Source organism: Dermacentor variabilis, chromosome 3, assembly GCF_050947875.1.
Source record: "Dermacentor variabilis isolate Ectoservices chromosome 3, ASM5094787v1, whole genome shotgun sequence".
Classification (NCBI taxonomy): domain Eukaryota; kingdom Metazoa; phylum Arthropoda; class Arachnida; order Ixodida; family Ixodidae; genus Dermacentor; species Dermacentor variabilis.
This window is the reverse complement of record NC_134570.1, coordinates 147,341,712-147,366,179: the sequence shown is the minus strand read 5'-3', so window position 1 is coordinate 147,366,179 and position 24,468 is coordinate 147,341,712.

The window sequence follows — 24,468 nt, the reverse complement described above, 5'->3', positions numbered from 1 at the left end:
TTGCAAGAAATGGGTGCGCCTGTTGCAGGCGCTCAATGAAATAAACTTCTTAATCGATATTGTTGCGCGCAGAAAAAATTGTGCATAGGGCTTGCAGCATGACCACATTCTCGTATGCCGATAATTTCGAGGGAGGCGTTTTAAGGGGACAATATTGTCCTCGATGATTATTTTCTCACCCCTTTTTCTTTTGGCACCAGGCGTAAAAAGACGGGCACATCACGTGGACCTGGTTCTGCGATATATATTGACTATGGCTTTTAGGGATGACTGTTATCTCATTATGCTCTGTCTTGCCCTTGGGAGTCTCCTGAGCTCCATTTGAATTTCATGGGATTGTCATACAGATCATGCTTATGTTTCATCTTCATAAAGCCGGAGCTCTTGCGTTCACATCCAATGAGCGTGGTGTAGTAGAGAGAGCCTTGAAAACGTTGGAAAATGCCTCACGGCCATGTGGGTGGATGTGGAAGAGACTGTCAATCACAGGCATCATATAATACGTGAATAACGATTAGGAAACTGTCCCATAAGCTATCGCATGCTTCCTCAAGATATGCAAGCTGCTAGAACCGCTATCCAGCGAGGAAGAAAGATAAACCCGCCGTGGTTGCTCAGTGGCTATGATGTTGGGCTGCTGAGCACGAGGTCGCGGGATCGAATCCCGGCCACGGCGGCCGCATTTCGATGGGGGCGAAATGCGAAAACACCCGTGCGCTTAGATTTAGGTGCACGTTAAAGAACCCCAGGTGGTCAAAATTTCCGGAGTCCTCCACTACGGCGTGCCTCATAATCAGAAAGTGGTTTTGGCACGTAAAACCCCAAATATTATTGAAGAAAGATAAAGGGTATGAAGGAACTGTTTCCTGTTTTAGGAACCGCTTGAACCCTACAGTCTATGAGGCCACCGGGAGTGGAGGAATACATATGCTGACTGATCGATTCAATGCAGTCACGAAAAGTCCGGTAGTAGATTTCCTCTCAGTAATAACACAATGATGTGTAGTTCGCAGGCTTCGCTCAATCTCGATTATCAATGCTTAGTTAGTGGCCATTTAGAGAGAGGAACGTTAAGGTCAGAAAGGCAGGGAGGTCGGCCTGAATGAAGTGCCTCTGACCTGCTGCTCCGTTCTAGCTAAAGGCTTAACCGGAGCAACCGAGAGAGGATGTGAAGAGGTAGGGTCAAGGCGTCGAACCAAAAGGAAATTCCTTTCCGATTAGAACAAACAAAAATTTAAAAGGGTTCGCGAACCGTTTAAATGCACTAAACATTGCCCTGTCCTATGGCGTAATGCTGCGCAATGATATCGACTTGTACGCATAGTGCATGCGCAGGATTCGTGAGTAGTTGGAAGAAATGGGCTCCCCTGCACATGGGAGACAGAAATAAATGTTTCTACACGAATATCATTGACGTTAAATTTTGTGCGGCCAGAGCAGCCATGTACGTAGATGCGTTCATCTTAGGCAGTGTCCTCAAGAGTGTTCAGCACCTGCTGCGGTGCCTCGAAGCGTCCTCCGTCTTTCCCATTTATGAAAAACTTAAATTATGGGGTTTTACGTGCCAAAACCACAATTTGATTTTGAGGCACACCATAGGGAGGGACTTCGGAATAATTTGGATCACCAGAGGTTTTTTAACGAGCATGGGTAATCTAAGTACACCAGCGTTTTCGCATTTCGCGCACATCGCAATGGTGCCGTCATCACTGTTCCCGTGTTTCCTTTTACTGTCATGATGTATTCCCACCCCTTATGTAATACCCCTATCAAAGGGTCTTTAAGGTCATAAAATGAAGTGAAATGAAGTCATTCATGCTGAGTGCCGCTAAAATGGCAGATATACATAGGAAAACACGGGGAAGGCGGCAGATGGAAATTGAAGACGATGAGCAAAACGAGAACAAGGTGAAAGCAGGAGCCAACTTTTCGACAAGTGGACTTGTTCTAGGAGACGTACGCTTTCTTCGCCACAGTATTGTTACGTTTGGAAAGACACAGACGAAAGAGGCTATTCACAGGCTCTTTACACTGGAGCCAGACAGCCAGGCCGACCCACGATCGCGCTAAGGGCAGTGACCAACTCCATCGTCGTTCTCGCAGCGGCCCGTCTCTAGAGCATCGCTCGATAATACCGTGATACTACCCTGCGACCCGGTGGTAAAAGAGCCGTCACGGTGCTCTTAAAGATCCAAGGCGGGTGGAGAGTTGTATGGCTTGAGTCGGGCGATGTGGACAATGTCACTGGATGTCACAGCGGAGGTCGTAGTGGGCGTGGCTAGAGCGATTTCATGGGTGACATCGGTCACTAGGCCTGTGTAACAGGAAAGCAGTTTTTCCCACATGCCAACTTTACGCGATGGTGACCAAAGCAACACGAGGGTGCCGGGCACAAAATGGACGTCAGGGTGACGGAAGTCGTAGCGTTGCTTCTGTTTGGCTTGACACACTTGTAGGCGAGCGTGTGCAAGTTGGCGAGCATGGTCAGCATGGGCGATTTCATCACGAGCATAATCGCTAGTTGAAGCTGTAGCAGACGGAAGCAGTGTCCAGTGGTAGCGTATGTTCTCGGCCATACAAGAGGTAAAACGGAGAAAAGCCAGCAGTTTCGAGACGGGAAGAGTTGTACGCAAAGGTAATGTAAGGTAGAGCGAGGTCCCAGTCACGGTGGTCGTCTGAAACGTATTTGGATAGCATGTCTGTGAGGGTGCGGTTCAAATGCTCAGTGAGGCCGTTCGTTTGGGGGTGGTAGGAGGTGGTAAAATTATGCTGTATGGAGCAGGCACGCAAGTTGTCGTCGATGACTTTGGCCAAAAGCGTACGGCCACGGTCTGTTAGCAATTCGCGACAAGCACCATGCACCAAAATTATATCATGTAGGAGGAAGTCCGTAACATCAGTTGCGCAACTGGTCGGAATAGCGCGTGTTACGGCGTAGCGGGTCGCGTAGTCCGCCACGACTGCAACCCACTTGTTTCCTGATGTAGATCCCGGAACTGGGCCGAGAAGGTCTACGCCGGCAAGATGGAAGGGCTCAGCAGGATTGTCGAGCGGCTGCAGGTAACCAGCGGGGAGCTGGGGAGGCTTCTTGCGTCGTTGGCAAAGTTCACAAGTGGTGACGTAACGTCGTACGGAACGGACAAGGCCCGGCCAGAAATAAGGGCGACGTACACGGTCATAGGTTCGAGATACGCCGAGATGTCCTGCCATTGGTGCATCGTGAAGTTCTTCTAGAACGGTGGAGCGGAGGTGTTTAGGTATGACAAGTAGGAACTCAGAGCGGTCCGGATGAAGGTTACGACGGTACAGGGTACCGTCGCGGAGGACGAAGAGGCGTAGAGCAGCATCGGCCGGAAAGTGTTCAAAACGGTCGATGAAGATCTGATGTAGGCGTCACGACGTTGCTCGGCGGCGAAATGAAGCAGCTGCGATACAGAGAATAGGCAAGATGCACTGGCAATATTGGATAAGTCAGAGTCGTCAACAGGGTAACGCGACAAGCTGTCAGCGTCTTGGTGCAGGCGGCCAGACTTGTACACCACGGAATATGAAAATTCTTGGAGCCTCAATGCCAATCGACCAGGCCGGTCTGTACGGTCGTTTAGTGATGAGAGCCAGCAGAGAGCATGATGGTCAGTGACTATAGAAAAGTGGTGACCGGAAAGGTAAGGACGGAACTTCGCAACCGCCCAGACAACAGCAAGGCATTCTCGTTCCGTAATGGAATAGTTGCGCTCCAGTGGTGCTAGGAGGTGGCTCGCATAAGCAATAACGCGATCCTTGCCACGCTGACGCTGGGCTAAGGTGGCACCTACGCAATGACCGCTGGCAGCTGCACGCAATTCTGTAGGGGCATCAGGGTCGAAGTGGGCGAGAATGGGGGGTGAGGAGAGAAAAGTAAAGAGACGAGAGAAGGCGGCGACTTCTGCAGTACCCCACGATAATTGTACTCCTTTCTTCAAAAGGTTCCTGAGGGGTCTAGCAATTGCCGCAATATCTGGAACAAAATGACGAAACTACAAACATAGCTCTAGAAAACTTCGAACATCTGCGGCTGTCTTCAAAACCGGAAGCTCTCGGACAGTGCGAGTTTTGTCGGGATGAGGCATTACTCCGGAATCGCCAACTAGATGGCCCAGAAGAGTATTGTGGCGGTGGCCAAAACGACGTTTGGAAGAGTTAAGTTGCAGCTTCGCCTTTCGATATATATCAGATACAGTCGTTAGACGCTCAAGGTGAGTGTCGAACGTTGGCGAGAAGACGATGACTTCGTCGAGGTAGCAGAGGTGTGTGGCCCATTTGAAACCTTGCAGCAAGGAGTCCATCATACGCTCAAAGGTGGGATAGGCGTTGCATAATCCAAACGGCATTACTTTAAGTTGTTATAGGCCATCAGCTGTGATGAACGCGGTTTTTTCTCTGTCCGTATTGTCAACAGCGATCTGCCAGCATCCAGAACGAAGATCAATAGAAGAGAAATAGCTGGAACCGTGCAGGCAGTCAAGGGCGTCCTCTATACGTGGAGCGGGTAGACGTCCTTCTTAGTAACGTTGTTCAGATGACGGTAGTCTTCACAGAAGTGCCACGTGCCGTCCTTATTCTTAACCAAGACCACAGATGACGCTCAGCGACTAGAATAAGGCTCAATGATGTTTTATCTACTATTTTGTTGCCGTCATGTTGAATTACTCCGCGTTCCGACGCAGAAACTCGATACGGTCGTCGGTGAATAGAAGTAACATCGCCAGTAAGAATCCGATGCTTGACCGCGAGCGTCTGGCTGAAAGGACGATCGTCGAAGTCGAAAATATCTCGGTAGGACGATCATACTTGGCAAAGGTCTTCAGCCTGCGTAGAGGACAGGTCCATCGCAACCATTTTCTTTGTGTTGGTATTGGCGCCCGAGGCTGGGGCGAGGAGCCTGCTAAGCTCGCGAGAACCATCGGTGGATAACGCTGCCACGTGATGGTCGCCGAGAAAATCAACGGTGGCAAGGCAAATACCTCGCGGTAGAATTTGCTTTGCCAATCGAAAGTTAGAGAAAGGCATGCGAGTGCGGTTCGCAGTAATAGTAAGTATACTGTGAGGCATGGTAACGTCATACTGTAGTGGAATGTCGGGCATAGGATTGACGAGGTACTCGCCATGAGGAGCTAGTCGGGAAAACAACACTTCAATATAGGCTATATATTGACTTTTGCGGCAGGCGAAGAAATCCGGTGGGGCTTAAGCGGCATTGGGGTGCGTCAGAAGGTTCTGCGAGAATCGGCAACTCAAGGCGAAGGGTTCTGGAAGAGCAATCAGTCAGAGCAGAATGCGCGGAGATAAAATCGAGGCCGAAAATGAGGTCGTGGGGGCAATGAGCAATTACAATGAAGAGGACAGAAGTGTGGCGGCCGGCGATGCTGACGCGTGCCGTACACATGCCGATGATAGGCACAGTACCGCCATCCGGAACGCGGACGACGCGTGCCGACGCTGGGCTGAGGAGCTTGTTCAGTCGTCGTCGGAAGGCAGCACTCATAATAGAAAGATGTGCTCCTTTATCGATGAGTGCCGTGACAGGATAGCCGTCAACGTCAACGTCAAGAAGGTTTTGGTTCGTAGGTAACGTGAGCAGAGAATTTGAGGGCAAGGTCGACAACGCAGCTTCACCTCCAGAAGCTGCAGTGCCTAGTTTTCCGCCTGTATCCGGGATTCAATAGGCGGCGAAGAAAAGCGACGGAGTTGCGGCGAACGAGACTGATGGCGTCGAGGTGAGGGCGAGCGGCTGTAGCGAAGGTTCGGAGCAGGAGCATCAGCGGCAGTACGTTCATTGCGGGTGGTATAAGGAACAAAAGGTCCAAAGGTGCGGGAATAAATGGCGGCGTATGTCCGAGGATGTGGTGGCTATCGCTTGCGGCAGTGAGGAGCGACGTGGCCGATGCGACAGCCGTGGAAGCAGATTTGTCTGGCATCAGGGGTACGCCATTCGGATGAGTTGCGGCGAGATGTGGTAAAAGGAGATGTGGGGAAAGGTAGATTAAGGAGTCTGCAATAGAAGTCGCTCGCAACTCCGTTAGGCAGATTACCAGTAAGCTATCGCAGGAGACGAAAGATCTGATCAAGAAACGCCAATGTATGAAAGCATCTAACCCTACAGCAAGAATAGAACTGGCAGAACTTTCCAAGTTAATCAACAAGCGCCAGATAGCTCACATAAGGGAGTATAATATGGATAGAATTGAGCATGCTCTCAGGAACGCAGGAAGCCTAAAAGCAGTAAAGAAGAAACTAGGAATAGGCAACAATAAGATGTATGCGTCAAGAGACAAAGCCGGCAATATCATTACTAATATGGATAAGATAGTTCGTGGTTGAGGAGTTCTATAGAGATTTATACAGTACCAGTGGCACCCATGACGATAATGGAACAGAGAATAATCTAGAGGAATTTGAAATCCCACAAGCAAGGCCGGAAGAAGTAAAGAAAGCCTTGGGAGCTATGTAATGGGGGAAGGCAGATGGGGATAATCAGGTAATAGCAGATTTGTTGAAGGATTGTGGGCAGATTGTTCTAGAAAAACTGGCCACCCTGTATACGCAATGCCTCATGACTTCGAGCGTACCGGAATCATGACTTCCCTCAATCAAAGGACGAGGCAGGATTCCGTAAAGGCTGCACAACAATAGACCATATTCACACTATCAATTAGGTGATAGAGAAATGTGCGGTATATAACCTACCCTTATATATAGCTTTCATTGATTACGAGAAAGCGTTTGATTCAGTGGAAACCTCAGCAGTCATGGAGGCATTGCGGAATCAGGGTGTAGACGAGCCTATGTAAAAATACTGAAAGATAACTATAGCGGCTCCACAGCCACCGTAGTCCTCCATAAAGAAAGCAACAAAATCCCTATAAAGAAAGGCGTCAGGAAGGGAGATACGATCTCTCCAATGCTATTCACAGCGTGTTTAGAGCAGGTATTCAGAGACCTGGATTGGGAAGAATTGGGGATTAAAGTTAATGGAGAATACCTTAGTAACTTGCTAATTCGCTGATGATATTGCCTTGCGTAGTAACTCAGGGGAGCAGCTGCAATGCATGCTCACTGACCTGGAGAGGCAAAGCCGAAGGGTGGGTCTAAAAATTAATCTGCAGAAAACTAAAGTAATGTTTAACAGTCTCGGAAGAGAACAGCAGTTTACGATAGGTAGTGAGGCACTGGAAGTTGTAAGGAAATACATCTACTTAGGACAGGTATTGACTGCGGATCCGGATCATGAGACTGAAATAATCAGAAGAATAAGAATGGGCTGGGGTGCGTTTGGCAGGCATTCTCAGATCATGAACAGCAGGTTGCCATTATCCCTCAAGAGAAAAGTTTATAACCGCTTTGTCTTACCAGTACTCACGTACGGGGCAGAAACTTGGAGGCTTACGAAATGGTTCTACATAAATTGAGGACGACGCAACGAGCTATGGAAAGAAGAATGATAGGTGTAACGTTAAGGGATAAGAAAAGGGCAGATTGGGTGAGGGAAGAAACGCGAGTTAATGATATCTTAGTTGAAATCAAGAAAATGAAATGGGCATGGGCAGGACACGTAATGAGGAGGGAAGATAACCGATGGTCATTAAGAGTTACCGAATGGATTCCAAGGGAACGGAAGCGTAGCAGAGGGCGGCAGAAAGTTAGGTGGGCGGATGAGATTAAGAAGTTTGCAGGGACAACATGGCCACAATTAGTACATGACCGGGGTAGTTTGAGAAGTATGGGAGAGGCCTTTGCCCTGCAATGGGCGTAACCAGGCTGATGATGATGATTACGACGACGATGATGATGATGATGATGGTTGTGGTAGAAAAGGACTGTCGGGGACGAGGGGCGCCGCTAGAGAACAGGGGAACACTGGGCTGAGATGTGGAACACACTGAGTTCAGACCCATGTTCTGAAATTCTTGTCTGACGACAGCCTGAATCATCGCAATGGTTGTTGCTGGCGGATCGGGAGGCGTCGCGGAGAAAGCTGGCGAACACGTGGCCTCGAGTTCGCTGTGAACAATACGGGTGACGTTGTCACAAGAGGTGGTCTGACGCAGTCGACCCTCACTTGTCGATGGAGCCGCAGTGTTGAGTAGCCGCGTGATGTGGTGTGTGACACGGCGGCTCTTAGCTTGTTCAAGGCGACGATATTCTTTTATGATGGCGTCGATAGTCGAGGCGTTGCCGAAAACAAGCAAATTGAAAGCGTCGTCGGCGATGCCTTTTAGCACATGTGCCACTTTATCTGCTTCGGACATATTATCGTCGTCTTTGCGACGTGGAGCCAAGACGTCGAAGATGTATGAAACGTACGGCTCTGCAGATGACTGAACACGAGACACAAGAGCCTTTCTCGCGGCAATCTTGCGCCCAAAGGAGTCGCCGAACAGTTCCCGTAGCTTTTCTTTGAAACTGTCCCAACTGGTTATCTCGTCTTCATGCGTTTGGTGCCACACGTGTGGGGTGCCGCCGAGGTAAAAGATGACATTGGCGCGCATAATCGTTGGGTCCCACATGCTATTAGCACTGGCGTGCTCATACAGCTCGATCCATTCGTCAACGTCCTGTCCCTCCAGGCCAGAGAACACATCCGGGTCGCGATGTCGGGCAACCGTTATGATTGGAGCAGTCGGACAAGCCGAAGCCGTTGCAGAGGCGGGCTCGTCACAGGGAGGCATGGTGACAAGCTCGATGTGCCGACCACTTCACAGTTCCGTGGCGAGGACGGGGATCGCTACCCTGCACCAGAATGTTACGTGTGAAGACACAGACGAAAGAGGCTATTTACAGGCTATTAACATTGGAGCAGGACAGCCAGGCCGACCCTCGCTCTCCGCGAAGGGCAGCGACCAACTTCATCATCGTTTTCGCGGCGGCCCGTCCCTTGAGCATCGCTCGATAATATCGTAATAGTATGTATACGGTGGGGTTCTTGTAAAGGGGAGAGGGCGTAAGGCGGGTGGGTGCGGCAACGAACGAAGGCGTTATCGGCGAGGTTGTCGAATTGAGAATAAAGGAGTGCTGTGCACAATGCCAGGGACACGGCGGTCTGTCGATCACGTGTCAACGCCCTTCTGTCAGCCGGCGTGTCAACGGCGTGCACAGCAGCCCTCTATTACCTGTTTTGCTGGTGGTCGTGGGCTATCGTGTCTCTGCAAGAGATAATAGAAGGAGCGGCAGAAACCGGTGCTAGCAAAAAAAAAACCAGAAAAAGGTACCATATTGAAATCTTATACATAAATAAATAAATAAATAAATAAATAAATAAAAAAGGCAAACAAAAACCGGAACGAAGAAGGAAGAAAAGAAAAATGAACGAAAAAGAACTCTAAAAAACCAAACTAAGTGTTGTTGCCTTTAGCTTAAAATTACGCATAGCAAATAGTCCTAAAACTCTCTTTGAAGCGCTTAGGCATATTGGTTGCAATGTCTTGAATTTATGGATAAGGTACCATTTTATGCATTCTGTTTCTCGTTCAGAACGTAAATGTGACTATAACATGTAGAGTTTAAGTTCATCAAAGTTATGACGTGGTTGGTTCAAATGCTCGGCTATGGCTTTGGCAAGCTTTTTAGCTGTGTCCGCGTGATGTCCGTTTGATCTTACGTTCATTGATTGTCCCGTTGCCCCGATATATTGTTTCTGACAGAAGGAACATTCAAGCATATAGATCACATCCGAACTTGAACAAGTGAAGCTAGATTTGATTTTGTGTGTATAACCATTTGCGGTGCTTTTAATTTTAATGTCACTTTGAAGGTGCACGCAGGTTTCGCACCTGGGGCGACAACATGGTTTTATTACGGGGGAATGCCGTTGGCTCACTTTTCCGAGCACTAACATGTCATTAAAGTTCCTGTTGGGGGGATAGGATACCCTTGGTACATCCGGGAACGCTTTTCTAAGACGCTCGTTACTTGAGAATATTGTGTGGTATTTTAGTAGGATGGCGTTTATGTATACCAGTGCATTAGAATATGTTGTTATAAAGGCCGGCGGTCTGTCAGAGTCCGGTGTAGGCTTTTTCTTCGCTAATTCCGACTATCTCTCCAATCTTGACGCTACATCATAAGCTCTATCGAGATCAACTTGGGGATAGTTCCTTTCTGCTAGCGCTGTTTGAAGGTCCTTTAGGTGGTGGATATAATCGTGGTCGTCGCGGCAGATTATTCTTATTCGTTTCGCTTGTTTGACAAAAATTCCTTGCTTGCCGTGTCGCGGGTGATGACAGTTGTAGTCTAAATATTGCTGGCTATCCGTAGGCTTCCGGTAAAGTGTCGTTCACTGTTTTATGTTTTCTATGTAGACCGTCGTGTCCAGGAAGTTGGTCTGACTAGGAGAGTGGTGAGCAGTAAATTCAATACTCGGGGAAAGTGATTGAAATGGCTAATTAAGTCGGTTAACGCGCTTGTGCCGTATTCCCATATTATAAATATGTCGTCAATGTAACGGGGACAGATGTGGGGTTTTAAAGGGTAGGATTTCAACAAGTAAGCCTAAAGCTGTCCAATGAAAATGTTCGCATACGTGGGAGCGAATGGTGTTCCCATGCTACTGCCGAAAGTTTGCACGTAGTGAATAGAATCGAATTCGAAATAGTCGAGCGTGAGAACTAACCTAAGGAGGGACAGGTAAACATCAGGAGCGTGAGCTTGGAGATTTATTGCGAGGGATTTAGAAACGGCTTCGATTTTTTCACTGATGGGTATGTTGATGTAAAGAGCAGAAATACCCAAAGTGACTAGAATAGCGCGGTCGGAAAGCATTTGGTTGGTGTTGATGTCGTCGATAATTCGAAGGAAGTACGGCGAGTCTTGAGCAAGAGGTGGGAGGGTGGTGGGGATGTTTGACAGGCGGTGATTGACGAATTTACATAGTCACCCAGAAGGTGTGTTCTTATTAGACACATTAGGCAAACCTAAGATTTCTGCTGTAAATATTTCTTCGAATGGAACTTTATGTATTTTATGAAGAAGAGAAAAGCGGGCTGATTTTTTGTTCTTAAGCGTCATGAAGCGATATTCAGATTGCGTGATTAGTACCCTGGACAGGAGCTGCGCTGTTGTGTTTATCCCAGCATTGCGGTAACCTGAATATGTCGGTGAAATGGGACAATCAATGAACGTGAGATTAAATGGACATCGCGCGGACACAGCTAAAAAGCTTGCCAGAGCCATTGCCGAACATTTCAACCAACTAGGTCATAGCTTTGATGAAGTAAACCTCTACGTCTTAGGGTCAAATTTTCTTTCTGAACGAGAAAGAAAATACAGAGAATCATAGCTTATCCATAATTCAAGACATTGCAACCAATAGGCATAAACGCTTCAAAGGGAGCTTTAGAATATATTCGCTATGCTCAATTTCATGCTATAGGCGACAACAGTTAGTTTGGTTTCTTAGCGTTCTCTTGTTTCTTCCTTCTTTTTCCCTTCTTTTTATTGCTTCTTTCCAATTTCCTTTTATTTATTTATTTATTGATTTATAAGATTTCAGTATTTTCCTTCTTTTTTTTTACGAGCACCGGTTTCTGCTGCTCCTTGTATTATCTCTTTAAGAGACACCATATCCCACGACCACCAGCGAAACAGGTAATAGAGGGCTGCTGTGCATGCCGTTGACACGCCGGCTGACACACGGGCGTTGAAACGTGATTGACAGACGGCACTGTCCCTGGCCTTGTGCACAACACTCCTTTATTCTCAATTCGAAACCCTCGCCGCTAGCAAACCTTCGCTCGTTGCCACACCTACCCGCCTTACGCCCTCTCCCCTCTAGAAGAACCTCACCTATATACACTGTGGCGAGGAAAGCATATGTCGCCTTTTAGAAGGAAAGTGCACTTGTGGAAACGTTGGCTCCTTGTTTCACCTTGTTGTCGCTTTGCTCAGACATACATAAGGACATTCGGAAAGCGAAATTTTCGAATCTCATCTTCCACAACAATGACCGTCTAATATAAAGACAAATGTGATATACTTCCAATTAAATTCGAATTCAAATATCGAACATTATCAACACGCTTCGCCTCAGCACTTGCAGACTCGGCTAGACAGCAAGGGGCTAGCTCACACTATTTCATACCCATGAAAGATGACGCCCTGTGATAACATCCGGTGCACGATAACATTTAAAATAAAAAAAAAGAGGACCAGAGCCTGCCAAATGCGTGTAGAATGCTGATTAAAAGAACGAAGGGACATATTACAGTGCCGCCCATCATTTGAGGAAATACAGACGTAATGAGATTTGTGAAACATTTCATTTATGCGTATAAAATGAAACGGCGACTACCTTCGCTGCCCAAGACGAGGCGCGCTTACAGAGTGACTGGTAACTGTTTTGCGTATGTGACCTCATTCCCCCATGTGTTTCCTCTGCAATTCTTTCATCTGGACAATGGCCGTCCTGGCACACTGGCGCTGGCTAAACAATAATAATTCGCAGAGTCTCCGATTGCGTCAGTCTTACTCGCCTGTAGACTGAAAGAACTTGTTGTTCCTTTATTATTCGTACGAAAGAAATATGCGACATCTTCAATTAGTGAATGCTTGAATGGAGAGTGTTCATTGCGTGCTCGAACTTTCAATCATTAGTAACTACCTAGTACAAAGTGCAACTTTGCGAGGTATATAAGCGCATGCGTCTGTAAGGCAAAGTCTCATGGCCACAGTCGAATTATCATAAGGTGCACTTTGTTTGTCGCGTAAATGGCACATTGCAGTTTAGCAAAGTAAAAGGCAGATAATTAAAGAAAAACAATGTCGGGAATATATTAACAAATAAATTACTTAAACATGGCTATTATACTACTGTTCCACATGAAAAGGAAGTACAACCGACCATCTTCAAGTAAAATCACGTAAAGCTTCTTGAAACACACCACCGAGGCAGCTTATTTTCTAGAAATTGCGATGACGAAGAATCAGCTATAAAAATGGCCATATAATCGCCCTAAAGCGCGATCACCACTCGAAGTACCTGCAGGATGCAGCGGTGATCCGGGCATTGCTCGGTTCCATGCTGCGTCTTTTTATTTTGCTCATTTGTTACCTTTTCGAAGAATAAGGCACGTCATATCGATAAAATATTTCCGGTGCGGCCATCACCGCGATTTTAGGGTCTGTTATTTCTGAAATGAATTAACGGAAAAAGAAACTGCAGCACCTTGATAATAATTAGTAACGACGTTTTCCTCTACAACGCGCACTTTGCAAATTGATGGCACAGAGAGGGAGAAATGTTCATGTACATATTGTCACGTGGTCGTGACGTCAAAGAACACAGTAGCAATACTGTGAAAGGCAAACCTAGCTTTTATTGAGCGAACCTGTGCCCACAAAACAGGCTACATTTAAAGCACAACGAGAGCGGCGAACACAGTCGGCGATCGTCGAAAATCTCATCAGCGGGTCAAGCGCGTCGGCTTTTATACAGCAGTCGTCGAACTTTCCAGACTAATCGTTCGGACCTGCGTGCCTTTTAGCTCCGGGTCTGCTCGTTGCTGTTTATTGAAGTCTTCCGCGCTTATTATCCCATAGAAGGCGTCGTCATCCTCGTCGTCTTGCGGAGGGGGATCGATGGGGGCGCGCGATAAGCAGTCGGCGTCGGAGTGTTTTTTTCCGGACTTGTATATTACCGTGACGTCATATTCTTGCAGTCTGAGTCTCCACCGCGCCAGCCGTCCTGAAGGGTCCTTTAAGTTAGCTAGCCAACACAACGCGTGATGGTCACTGACGACTTTGAATGGCCTCCCATAGAGGTAAGGGCGGAATTCAGCTGTAGCCCAAGTGATGGCGAGGCATTCCTTTTCAGGCGTAGAATAATTGCTTCCCGCTTTTGACAGCGACGGGCTAGCATAAGATATCACCCGTTTAAGTCCTTCTTTCCTCTGGACTAGGACGGCCTAGGCTACTGGCATCAGTGTGGATTTCGGTATCGGCGTCCTCGTCTAAGTGTGCAAGTACCGGCGGCGACTGCATGTGTCGTTTGAGTTCTTGAAATGCCTTTGCCTGCGGCGTTTCCCACTTGAACTCGACATCAAATTTGGGTAGATGTGTTAGCGGCTCCGCGATGCGTGAAAAGTCCTTGACAAAGCGCCTATAGTAGGCACACATGTCAAGGAATCTGCGCACTGCCTTCTTGTCGGTTGGCTGCGGGAATTTTGCGATGGCAGCTGTCTTCTGTGGGTCGGGGCGAACTCCTGATTTGCTGATGACGAGGCCTAGGAACAAAAGCTCATCGTAAGCGAAGCGGCACTTTTCCGGCTTCAGAGTGAGCCCTGATGACTTAATGGCCTCTAACACTGTCGCAAGCCGCCTAAGGTGATCGTCGAAATTTCCGGCGAAGACAACGACGTCATCCAAGTAAACAAGGCACGTCTGCCACTTCAGTCCGGCTAACACCATGTCCATGACGCGCTGAAACGTTGCAGGCGCCGAGCACAGTCCGAATGGCATGACCTTGAACTCGTAGAGGCCGTCTGGCGTGATGAAGGCAGTCTTTTCGCGATCTCTCTCGTCGACTTCTATTTGCCAGTAGCCAGACTTGAGGTCCATCGACGAGAAGTATTTAGCGTTGCAGAGCCGATCCATTGCGTCGTCTATCCGTGGAAGGGAGTACACAGCCTTCTTTGTGATCTTGTTCAGTCGACGCAGAAGCGTAGGGTTCCGTCCTTTTTCTTCCCTAGGACTACAGGAGAGGCCCACGGGCTTATCGACGCCTGGATGATGTCGTCGCGCAGCATTTCGTCGACTTGTTGCCTAATAGCTGCACGTTCTCGCGTCGAAACTCGGTAAGGGCTCTAGCGGAGTGGTCGAGCGCTCTCTTCGGTTATTAGGCAATGCTTTGTAACTGGTGTTTGTCGAATCCTCGATGACGTCGAAAGGCAGTCTTTGTATCGTCGGAGAAGACTTCTGATCTGTTGCTGCTTACTCATAGGAAGACTTGGATTCACGTCGAAGTCTGGTTCGGGGACTATGCTCATCGGGGTAGATGCGGCTGAATCCGAGAGGACAAAGGCATTGCTGGTTTCCACAATTTCCTCGATATATGCGATTGTCGTGCCCTTGTTGAGGTGCTTGAACACTTGGCTGAAGTTGGTTAGCATAACTTCCACTTGCCCTCCGTGGAGTCGAGCGATCCCTCTTGCGACGCAAATTTCACGGTCGAGCAGTAGATGTTGGTCGCCCTCGATGACGCCTTCTACGTCAAAGGGTGTTTCGGTGCCGACGGAAATAATAATGCTGGAGCGCGGCGGGATGCTCACTTGATCTTCGAGCACACTCAAGGCGTGGTGACTACGAGAGCTCTCCGGCGGTATCGCTTGATCTTGCGACAGCGTTATCGATTACGACTTCAGGTCGATGACTGCGCCATGTTGATTAAGGAAGTCCATGCCGAGAATGACGTCTCGTGAACACTGTTGGATGATAACGAAGGTGGCAGGGTAAATCCGGTCATGAACGGTAATTCTTGCCGTGCAGATCCAAGTCGGCGTAATCAGGTGTCCTCCAGCGGTCCGAATTTCAGGGCCTTCCCATGTAGTCTTAACTTTCCTCAACTGGCGGCGATGGGTCCACCCATGACGGAGTAATCGGCTCCCGTGTCTACTAAGGCGGTTACTGCGTGGCCGTCGAGAAGCACGTTGAGGTCGGTGGTTCTTTGTCTTGCGTCGGATCACGGCTGCGTCGTGTTGAACTGAAGCTGGAACGTCGCGTCGTCAAGTCGTCTTTCGTCGGTGTAGTCTTGGCTTCCTGATTTCGTCGGGACGGCGGCGTGTCGTTATGTCGTCGAGGTAGTTTCTTCGGTGTCTTCGTCGGCGGCGGAGCATCTTCGTCAGTTCGACGAACAGCAACCACACCTCCATCGGTTGCTGCTTTTAGTTTTCCGGACATGGGCTTGCTGACCGGCTCCGGGCTGGGCCAGTGTATGGTCGGCGCTGCGGCGACAGGTAGCGGCCTCGTGATGGCGAACGCGACGGTCGTCGAGAGCTCCACCGAGTAGCGGCGAGGTAGTCGGCGATATCGCGGGGGCGTTCACCTTACTGCGGGCGCGGAGCGTTCACGGCGAAACCTCGCAGTCCCATCTCCCGGTATGGACATCTTCGGTAGACGTGACCCGTTTCTCCGCAGTGGTAGCAGAGCGGGCGGTGGTCAGGAGCGCGCCAAATGTCCGTCTTCCTAGCGTAGGTGCGCTGGGCGACGGGTGGTCGTGCTGGCGGCGGCGGCGGCGGACGACGGAACTGCGGCGTGACAGGGCCCTGGCGCGGTCGTGGAGGGAAACCTTGACGGCGTGCGACGGCGGCGTAGGTCATCGCTTGCGGCTCAGGCTGCGGCAATTCAGGGGCTACTCCAAGTTGTTGTTGGAGCTCCTCACGCACGGCGTCGGCAATCGAAGCCACTTGAGGCTGTGATGATGGGAACAGCTTTTGTCGCGAAGAAACTCGTCGACGGTCTTCGGTGGGCTTCGTACCATTGCGGCAAAAAGTTCCTGCTTCACACCACGCATCAGCAGGCGGACTTTCTTCTCCTCGGAACAGACGGCCCATTTCCTCAGTGAAGATCGCAATCGTCTCATTCGGCAGCTGCGCTCCGGTCTCCAGTAGAGCTTGGGCTCGCTCTTTTCGCACGACGCTTGTAAATGTTTGCAGGAAGCCGCTACGGAAAAGTTGCCAGGTCGTTAAGGTGGCTTTTCGGTTCTCGAACCACGTCCTGGCCGCGTCTTCCAATGCGAAGAAGACATATCGCAGTTTGTCGTCGCTGTTCCAGTTGTTAAACGTAGCGACTCCCTCGTACGTCTCAAGCCAGCTTTCCGGGTCCTCGAAAGTTGAACCGCGGAACGTCGGAGGCTCCCTGGGCTGCTGCAGCACGACGGGGGGCGCTGGGGCTGCCATTGGGATGGACTTGGTGGCCATCTTCCTAGTCGCCTCAGGCAAAAGTCCGTGCTCCGGGGGCAGTCCTTGCAGCCTGCGGCTACCTCGCTGGTTCTTGGCGGCGTTGGTGTCTTCCGCGTGAGGGCTTGGGCGACGGCTTTGTGGGGGCGTCCGGTACATGAACGCAAAGCACCTCCAACAGATGTCACGTGGTCGTGACGTCAAAGAACAGAGTAGCAATACTGTGAAAGGCAAAACTAGCTTTTATTGGGCGAACCTGTGCCCACAAAACAGGCTACACTTAAAGCACAACGAGAGCGGTGAACACAGTCGGCGATCGTCGAAAATCTCATCACCGGGTCAAGCGCGTCGGCTTTTATACAGCAGTCGTCGAACTTTCCAGACTAATCGTTCGGACCTGCGTGCCTTCCACAAAGTTCTACACCATTCGCGTCACGCGATGAAATCAGATAACACAAGGTTCGGCGACAACAGACAGCCGGGTAGAAGCAACGATAACTTTCCAGAAACTTCGGATACATGCAGGCGTGTCCCGCGCTGTGCGATTACATTTGTTAGGCGGCGAAACGTGGTCGCCCGATAAAAATAAGTACACGTGTCAGTATTAAAGGCACCGTTATTTATTCAGGACGTTTAGCCTGCATGGGCTGGGCTCAGCTCCCACGCCTTGGCAGTAGCGGAGTCCTCTTGGAAGTCGTGGAAGATCCCTCTTGGAAGTCGTGGCACACCGCAGGGATCAGTCTTATCCCCCTTCCTCTTTAATTGAGCGATGATCCTATTACCGGAAGAACTTAATCAGATTCCAGATCTACACCAGAGTCTGTATGCCGACGACATCACCCTGTGGGTGGTTAAAGGTAGCGATGGAGATATAGAAACCACGCTGCAACAAGCTGTAGACACGGTTGAAAAGTACGTTACCGACAAGCGCCTCGCGTGCTCCCCGCAAAAATCAGGACTCTTCCTACTCAGAGCCCCTACAAATCGCAAATTCGACACTGCGCCATCCCCAGAAATCACTGTGCGAGCCGGAGGAGGCGCGATCCCTGTGGTGACCACCATCCGTGTACTAGGCCTCTTCATGCAAACTCACGGGCGCAACGGCCACACAATTCATAAACTGGAAGCATGCGTTCAGCAGACGATGCGACTCATTTCAAGAATTGCCAACCGACACTCTGGCATGAAAGAAGCCAACCTCATAAGGTTGGTACAAGCCTTCGTTCTCAGCCTCATCACCTGCATCACCCCGTACCTCTGCCTCAAAGCGGCTGAGAGAGAGAAACTGGAGGAAATTATCCGGAGGGCCTATAAACAGGCTCTTGGGCTACCTATAATAATAATAATATTTAGGGTTTTACGTGCCAAAACCACTTTCTGATTATGAGGCACGCCGTAGTGGAGGACTCCGGAAATTTTGACCACCTGGGGTTCTTTAACGTGCACCTAAATCTAAGCACACGGGTGTTTTCGCATTTCGCCCCCATCGAAATGCGGCCGCCGTGGCCGGGATAGGCTACCTATAAGAAGGGCCAACGCTAAATTGCTTGCCCTAGGTGTGCACAACACCCTCGTTGAACTTGTAGAAGCGCACCTTATATCTCAATACGAAAGGCTAGCTCAGAGTGCCGCCGGGCGAAACATCCTCCAGAATCTCCTCATCAACTACGAGTCGATGCAAAGCATTAAAATAGACATTCCTCCCGATCAGAGGCGCCATCTCAAAATTAATCCACTCCCTAAAAACAAGCACCCCGAATTCCACAAGGAAAGGAGGGCCGAGCTATTCAAAGCCCCACATCAGAAATTCCACGCCTTCAAAGACGTAGTCTATGTCGACGCAGCAGAATACATAGAACGCAACTGTATGTCCCTTGCAGTGGTGGACTCCTCAGGTCCAATACGCGCTGGTGGTTCAATTCGCACCGGAAGCTCCGAAACAGCGGACGAAGCGGCTATGGCTCTGGCAATAGCCTCCACACATTGTCATCACATTATTAGCGATTCCAGAGCAGCAGTACGCAATTTTGCGAAAGGTCGGGTCGCGGCTCCCGTAAAACACATAGTAGACACCAACCAACACCCACGACAAATCCAGATCATTTTGGCACCAGCACACTACTCCCTATCCGGCAACGATGCCGCCCACACCGCCGCTCGAGGACTCAACCGAGCATCCGGACGGCTCACGCTAGGATCAGAGAGGGATCTCATGGTCAGTTACCAGGAAATAACTCAGCACTACAGGTTAGCCAGGGCAGTGTACCCGCCAGCACATAAATCGCTTAACAAGCGACAAGAAGTAGCTTGGAGACGACTTCAAACGAACACCTACCCCAACCCCGTAGCCTATCACTACTACTACACGGACCAATACACTAATACATGTAAGCATTGTAAGCAAAAAGCGGATCTATTCCATATTATGGGGTCGTGCCCAGCCGAAAATCACACAAATCACGAAATAAGTAATACTGAGCAGTGGGAGGCCATGTTGCTCAGCTCGGACTCTGACCTGCAGGCCAAGGTCATCGAGAAAGCTGAAGAAGCCGCCCGGGCCCAAGGGCTCGTGGCTGGCTAACAACAAGGTCTTCCGTCAATACCTTGTTTTCAAATAAAGTCTTTACTCACTCACTCTATTCCCTCGGGGTATACGAGCGTTTAGCAATCATCTGAGCCAGACCAAACTTTTTTGCTGCTTTTACGTCCAGCATTTCTCGGAAGTTACTGATCACCACGCGTTCTGCTCCTTGGGGGCTCTTCCTTGAAACACCACCCAAGGTCGCTGGGCAATACGGCTGCAGGAGCAAACCTCCGCCATCACGTACAAATCTTGCTGCCTACATCAGGACGCAGATTGGTTGCCACGTAATTACACAGTTTTAGTCACACGTGCGCAGACTTCGCGCACGCAAACGTGAAAGCTCTACGTACCATACGCGCACTGCACCTGAAACGCATTTAGCTACGCGTACGCGACGCAACGCTAAAAGCGACCATGTATCGCCATCTATTGCCAGGTATAAACACTGCTGTAGCCATTCACATCGAAGAAAAATCAAATCCAAGCCAGTCGAGTTAGATTGGCGCGGAAAACACGAAAAAGTGTGTTCTTGTGCCGATCGGAGCTTCGCAAGGCACGAGACGCTCCCGGACACTCGTAGCGAGCGGTCGCATTCCCCCACGCTCCGACGACCACGGCACTCGCTACTAAAACCCCTGCATCTACGCACCACCGCCGCTTTCTTAAGTACCGACAACCTTTGCTGTGCGACGCCTTTTCCCTTCACACCAAATCCGGTTCCGGTATTTCCGGTTCCGGCGCTTCCGCTTTCTGTAGTTGCGCTGCGGGAATTTCTGCTTTGACTGCTGTTAGACGATAGTGAGACGCCCGCGCGTGCATGGCAGAGCTGTGGCATTCACCATAAGAAGAATGCAAAGGGGTCAAGCTGTTGTATTCCGCTGAAGTAGTAGTTCGCGGTCGCTGTTGTCCAAATGCACGAAAAACGGCAGTGGTCTCCAAGCGCCCAGGCACCACATTCCACTGTACGTTGTCGCTCGTGCCACATCCCGTCGCAGGTCGACGCGAAGCAGCGAACACGAGCAGATCGCTGGTTACAGTAGGCGGTGGTTCTTGGATGGAACCGCATTCACAGTTTCAACCGCAGCTCGTGTAATTAAAGCCTCTCCAGCGGCGCGAAAGTTAACAACGCTAAAAAACAAAATGTCACTTCCTCTCGGAACAGGAAGCTGCAGCTACGTAAGTTCCGCTTGACGCCGGAAGCTAAGGGGGTGAGTGGGAGAGGAGCGTGGAGGAGGAGGGCAGGTTGGCGGTACTTAACCTGGTCGGCGGAAACGTGTATGGAGGGGCTTTACTCGCTACAGCCCTCGTTGTGAGAGTTTTTTTTATCCCTAAGCCTAGCTACTTGTTAACCTTCTCCCACGACAGCTCTCTTGAGCGTAGCCCTTTTTAGGGCTCCCAGGGTAGAAGGTATGCACCTGTAGCCGGCCGTTTCGGCCCTTGGTTAGACTCTGACATGGATGACACCCAGGACACAGGGCCTGGTTTTCGTCTCGGCACGCCGCAGCCTCGCTCGCGAGCACTGGACTTGCTGCTTTTGGAGGCCCGCCGTATGCTAGGTTCGGAAGGGATGCCAAAGCGCCTGTCACCGACAACCCGTAAGAACGCCGGCCGCAAGAACGCCAACCGCCACGCACGTGGCAACCGCCATCGGCGAGATGCCGCCAACACCACTGCCGCCGCAGCATCTCTCGCCGAGATGGAAAGCGACAGCAATGCCTCAGCGCCTACGTCTCCGAGTAGCAGCACGATCTCCTCCTCGCCGGCCACCAGCTCTGACAGTACGGAGTCGTCGCCATCGCTCAGCGCCTCGTGTAGCGAGTCACCAACCTCTAAACCCACGAGATCTGATCACTCGTCGTCGTCTGCATCATTGCCTGCCTCACCGCTGACTCGTGTTGACAACAAAACTACGACCGCGGCCGCGACGGAAAGCAGCCCACCGCTATCTATCGAAGCTCCGCAACATGGCGAACAACAAGCGAACGACCCCCGCCGGCGCAATGACAGCCACCCGTCGTCACCTTCCCCAGCCCTCCACGTGGCAGCGATTGCCGAGCATTCGCAGAACGGGCCAGCTCCCCAAGTAAGCGCCGACAAGTCGAACAGGGAACAACAAAAGCCCCCACTGACCGAGCCACCCACTCGTCCGCGCCCGACAGAGCGAGAGAGAGAGGGTCAGTCTCCCTCTTCAATGACTCACGCCGGGGCCGCACCTGCAACAAGCTATCAGGGTACGAGCAACGACGGCGCCGAAGTGAAAAGGCAATGGGGGAAAAAGGAATGCACTCCTCAACCGACCCAACTAGCTCGGCGCACCCGCGCCCCAGCTGTGTTCTCGGGCCGCTCCAGCCGCTCGCTCCTCAAAGCAGCCAGCAGCAACAGCACCACACCGAGCCTGAACGTCGCCCAGCACTCATCTCCGCCTCGGATTCAACCGAGCAGGCTAATCAACACAGCGCTAATCCCCCCTCACCACCCAAGAGGGCCGGGAAAAGGAGGCCGCGCTACAGGCCTCTCGAGATGATCCCACATACACCCTCGGTCGACGGCCCAGCTCCAGGAGAACGCGTTGACAAGGTTCTGTTTCGTCCCCAAGGGAAAAAAGGCAACTTCCTGAGACTGACGCAAGAAACTGTCGCCGCACAGCTCTGAGCTATTCAGGGAGCACAGCGCGTGCGGGTGAACTTTCGACGGAATATTGTCGCCGTCGACGCGCTCCCGGGGGCAGAACTGTCACATCTCCTACAAGTCCGCATCGTCGGCGATGTGCCAGTGAGGGCGAAAGCTTTCACAAAAAACACCTGTGCTGGCACAATCTTCGGTGTCGATCGCTCGTTCGGCGCGGACACAATAAGAGACCACCTTGAAGCCTCCGTGACCGTCCTCTCATGCGAGCGCAGGGGCCACAACATAGCGGTGCGATTCGCCGGCAACGCCGTTCCAGCCGAAGTGCTCCTCATCAAGCAGCCGAAGTGAACGGACGTGTCGTCGGCGCGCTCCGCAACCACCGAGACTACGCGACCTTCACCGACCGCCCTTGACCGCCCTTGCCCGGGCCGCTTTCGCCGGGAGTCGTATGGGAAGCGGCTTTCTCGCCGTTTCCCACCGACCGCCTTTTCTTCCCGGGACTTTGTTGCCGCTCCCCGCGCCTCTACAGCTCTGAAGCAGTTCCAACGCGGCTGCCCCTGCCGGGGCCATAGCTGCCTTGGCGTGTTTTCTACACCATGAACCAAGAGCGCCTAGCGACCAGCTCTTCCGAGGCCCATATTCTAAACGGGCGTGCAAAGGGCCTTCGACCAATTCACCGCTCTGTTTCGATGGAGCATTTATCTGCCGCAACGTCATTTTCCAACGAGCAGAAGACGCAATCGGCGACGGAGAACGCCGACGCGCGTTCCTCGACAACAACGAAGACGCCCGAGGTGGATACCGCGGGAGTGGCCACCGATCCCATCGTCGCCGATTTTCCCTCCCAACAACGAGAGGTAGACACTCCGACTGGGGAAAGGATGGAGGAAGATGCTGCCCCGAACATTTACGACGACAAAACAGACGACGACACAGGTGGCTGTTGGAAGACAGTCATACATAAGCGACGCAACCGTCAAACGCGCGCTAAGACGCAACCCTCCGAGAACATCTTGGGCATTCCGGACACCTCCCAGCCTACCGTGCGCAAGCGCATTCGGAATCAGAACCTGCCTCAACTTCCTTTGCACGATGAAAAGATAATTCTGCGGCCTCACAGAGGACTTTGTCTGATAAGTGGACGCGCCCAGAACTCGCCAGTGCTCTATGGAGTGCTGCCGGCTTGACCACCGACGATCGTCAGGACATCATATTCCGACTGCAACCTCAGCAGAACTTGGCAATCATCAGCACACCCCAGTCACACGTAGCCGACGCATTGTACAAGGTGAGGGAGCTGAACCTTGGTCAGCGGGTCTATCCCATCACGACATATTTTGCGGCCCCAGACAACTCATGCAAGGAAATTGTTCCTGGCCTTTTGCCCGGTACATCGTCATCCAAGCTAGTAGATGAGCTTGTGGCTCCTGGAACTCAAATACTTCAAGCACGAATTATGTGTCAAACTAACGTTGCGTTGGTAACATTTGAAGGACCTAAAGTGCCTCGCTACGTGCGTTTCTATGGTGCCGAACTCCGCTGCTACCCCCATCGACCCCGCCAACTGGTTCGCAAGATATGTCACAAGCTCGGTCATTGGGCTGATTACTGTGCTACGCCACACGTGGTCATTTGCGCGACGTGCGGGACTGACAACCCCACCCCGTCACATCCGTGCACCCCACACTGCAGATCCTGTGACGGCACCCACCGCGGATCCAAACTGCCCGCGGTGTGCTAGGCAGACACTGAACAAAGCTTGGGTGCGGAAAGCTCTCGAGAAAGAGCAGCGTGAACTCCAACCCTCCAGCGACCCGACCACTACCACAGATACGGCGGAGACCCGAACGTCGCGTGCCCCAACGAAGGAGACCAGAAAAGTCCGGTCGGAGACCCGTTCGAGCTCCCGTCGCAAGTTCCGAACCCGCTCCAAGTCTCGGTCGCGATCCCGCGAGGCATCGGTGCGCCTCCCAGAGAAGCGCCCTCCTTCCCCATCTTCCCGACAACCCTACAAGAAGGCCCTGCAGACCAACGCCCCAGCCAAGGTGACCCTGGTCCCTTCAGGGGTGCAGCGGACCCCGGAGAAGAAAACAGCCATGGAGGCGCCTCGGGAGGTAGGTCGGGCGAAGGGTACCCCACAGCTCGCTCCGCCCAGTAAATCTCTCCCTACCCCTTCCCCTATTACCAATTCGTTACCAAATCCCGATCCTCTAATAGAAATAGCCCGCCTACGTCGTGACATGGAGGTGCGCTGTGAGCGCCTACAAAAACAAATGGACGCGCTGGTGGCAGACATGAGCACTAGTATGCAGGCGGCTCTGGACAGGATAG